The following is a 3,869-nucleotide window of genomic DNA, read 5'->3' as shown; positions in this document are numbered from 1 at the left end:
TAAATTTTCTTTGCAACTTGTAGAGGGAGAAAGTAAATGGAGTACTCTTCCAATTACAAAACAAGTAGAACTAATGTTTGATGCTCAGAAAGAGAGAATTATATCAGTTATTGAGAACATGTATTTTGTTGCAATACATGATTTACCTTTGGAAGTATATAAGCCAATTTTTGACTTGAATAGGTATAAAAACACTCCTCACATGCCTCTAACAGATGAATACTCAGCATATACAAATGCAACATCTAGAAAAGACTTTCTAGAAGTTGCTAAGGAGGTATATTTGAAAAAATTAAAAGATGAGATTTTCCAAAGTCCATATTACTCACTTTTAGTTGATGAAAGCACTAATCAAACTATGGTGCAACATTTGATTATTTATATTACATATTTGACCAATGAAGGAAGAGGTCCATGTGCTACAAAATTCATACAATTGCTACAAATTAGGGATGGAACATCACAGTCTCTGTATGATGTTGTGACATCCCTTTTAGCAGACATGAATCTATCCATGAGAAAGTTAGTTGGATTTGGATCTGATGGAGCATCATCCATGAGGGGTATTCGTGAAGGTTTATCTACTAAGCTTCGTCGACATGCCCCTCATTTAGTAGATATCCACTGTATAGCTCATCAAGAAGCATTAGTAGCTAATGATGCTTCATCTTATTTTGAAGAGTTGCAAGCTATTGATAAGTTTGCAAACAAGATCTATTCATGGTTAGGGAAATCTACTAAAAGACATGGAGAATTGAAAGAGGTAATGGAGTCATTTCAAATCACAAGGCTAGAAGTGTTACAAATTCATCATATTAGATGGCTTTCTAGAGGAAAAGTCATGGAAAGACTCGTCAAGCTCATGACTACTTTGTTAAGGGACTGGGAGTTAGTGGAGAAAAAAATGTATGAGATGGCTACAATATTTCAAGTTCAATTTTGCATCCACTTACTTGCAAATGTGCTTATTGAATTAAATAAGCTGAATCAAAAGTTTCAAGAGGATCATGTTGACATTACATCTATTGGAACAACTTTGGATATCACTATTAGCTTGCTTCATAAGCGATTTCTAAGAGGCACATTTGGGGTAGGTGTAATGCATACATCATCCTTATTAAATAAAACACAACAGGGAACTCTTGAGTTTGCAGATTTCACAGGTATAGTACATGTACATGAATTGAGGTTTGAGAGTTTGCCAAAGTCACAAAGACCAAGGACACTAGATGACTGCATTACGCTGGGAAAGGCTTTTGTAATGAAGGCGATTGACTCTCTAAATGCAAGGTTCACAAATTTACCTATTTTTAATGCAGCTAAGTTTTTTAGTCCTCGTAATTATTATGAGGATATGGATGACAAAGACTCTCAAACAAGAAGATGGTTGACATGTTTATGTGAAAAATTTAGTGCTGGCAGCTTGCTTTTTGTGGACAACATTAAATGTATGGGTGAAATGGATGAATTTATATGTACTATGTATAAATCTTACCCAAAAAAGCATATGTTTGGAGCATGGGATCTATGTGGAGGTGAAATTTAATGGCTTGAAGGATTTCCATGCTTAATGCAGCTATGGCAAGCAATTCTTGTTATTCCGGCTAGTACAGCAGCTTGTGAAAGAGGTTTTTCAAAATTAAATTGAATAAAAAATGAGGATAGGTCAAGGATTTCTTTAAAAACATTAGATATGTTAATGTTTATCTCTCTCAGTGCACCTCATGCTCTAAATGAGGTAGATTTGAATTCTATTTATGATGAATGGAAAGGGATGAAAACTCGAAAACCTCTTCCACTATGAAAATAGATTGAAAGAACTAGTAAGTTTCAGTGTTTATTACCATCATTGTCTTAGTCTATCGAGCACATGAATGAACCATTTCGGTAAGTGAATTTTTTTAGTTTTATACCATTTGCCTTTTGTAAATGAAAGCATAACCATATTTTTCAAGTTTGTATGTGAAGTTTTTCTAACACATATTGAATGCAATCATTACAGGATATTGCACAAGATATGTTAAGCTGGAGGACCACAACTGTCAAAGTTTTATAACTGAAAGAAAAATCTATCTTAGATCAATTTTGCAGCCAAGTATAGGGACTGTAGTTCCAATAATTTGAGATGTGCAAATATTGGAAGTCTCAGCTTTCCAAAAGAGTTTTAATAGACAATAGAATAGTGATTTGGTCAAATTTGAAGTTTATAAGGTAGAATTACACTGATACTTCCTATATAAGCTAGAATTTATTTTTAATTTTATAAATGAGACCTTCGATATACTTTTAATATAAGTATTTTTGTTTCTTCGTATTTTTATTTTTATTTCAATTTCATTAAGATGTAATTATGTATATATGCCTATTTTTTGTACTCATATGCAGTTTCCCAACTATGATTTTGTCCCTATAGTTGGTTCAATTGTGGCTGAGTTCAAGGCCTCCGCAATATGATCTTATGTGGTTACATTTCTCAATCACACGTGTAAGAGTAATTCATTTACTAATGCAGCCTTTGACATAGTTGTATCTTTTTGTTTGTGAAAAAATGAAAAGAAATTTGAAAATAATTTACTATTGTCAATTGAATTGCTTTTTTTTTAATGCTTTTCATTATAGAAGTGCCACCTAGATGTGTGCCCTTCTAAATGAAATTAAGACCTGCCCTTCAAATTTGATCACTGCTCCTGACCCCCTGAGCGATCGATATCGCACTTAGATGGGCCATATCCTCTTTAGGCTCAATCTCGACCATCCATATTTAAAAGATATGTGCAAATAAAAAAGTCAATGCCGGTACATCTATCTAGGGTTGATATAGAAATGCCTATCAATGAATAATATAAATAATATTAAAAAAAATTATTATTATCATTTTAATTAGTAATTCAGATTAATTATAGTTTAATGTTAAATGTAATATATGATTATTTAATTTTAAAATATGTAATATCAATTAATTTTTAATAATAATATTTATTTGATAATAATAGTAATATCAATAAATAACAATAATACTAATAATTATTATTATTTTAAAATGATTATAATATTTTTAATTATTAATTAATTATTAATTTTTAATTTATTGTTAAATCATTATTAATTCAATATTAATTATTAAATCATTATATATTATTAATTCATTATTAGTTAGTAGTTAGTGATAATTAATTAAGTAGTAGTAGTAGTAGTATTATTAAAATTAAAACATGGTTGACCATATAATTGATATACGTCGAAGACATATAATGATGATATTATGATTATTATTATTATCGTTATTTAGTATAACTACTATTATTAATTCATTCATCAATTTATCTATCTATCTATCTATTTTTATTAGATTCATTATTAATTCATTCATTAAATAATTTATAAATTCATTCACTAAATCATTAAATAATTAAGTAATACATAAAATAATTATTTCATCATTATTAATAATAAATTCATACTCAATCAATTAATTAATAATAATAAAGAACTAGTTATTATTATTATTTATTTATAATGTTTTATTAATATAAATATCGTTACTTAAATAATTTTATTAATATTAATAGAAATATTAAATACTAAATATTAAATATAAATATTTATTAACTCATCCATTAAATAATTTACTCATTTATTAAATAATTCGTTAAAGAATTAATTAATTCATTAAATAACTAAACATTGACATAAATACAGTAAACTTTTAAATAAACATGGTTTACCATGGTTGATTTTCATAATGAGACAATATTTGTCGCAATGAGGCATTGGATCATGCTTGACCTTGGTTGAACCCTTATATTAAAAAACCCAAGGGGTTGATATTATAAACCCAAAGAACTAATATTAAAACCCTAAGGAATTAT

This window comes from Pinus tabuliformis, chromosome 8, assembly GCF_031772625.1.
Source record: "Pinus tabuliformis cultivar Carrire ecotype Pingquan chromosome 8, CPIR1, whole genome shotgun sequence".
Lineage (NCBI taxonomy): Eukaryota > Viridiplantae > Streptophyta > Pinopsida > Pinales > Pinaceae > Pinus > Pinus tabuliformis.
This window is presented reverse-complemented; position numbering follows the sequence as displayed.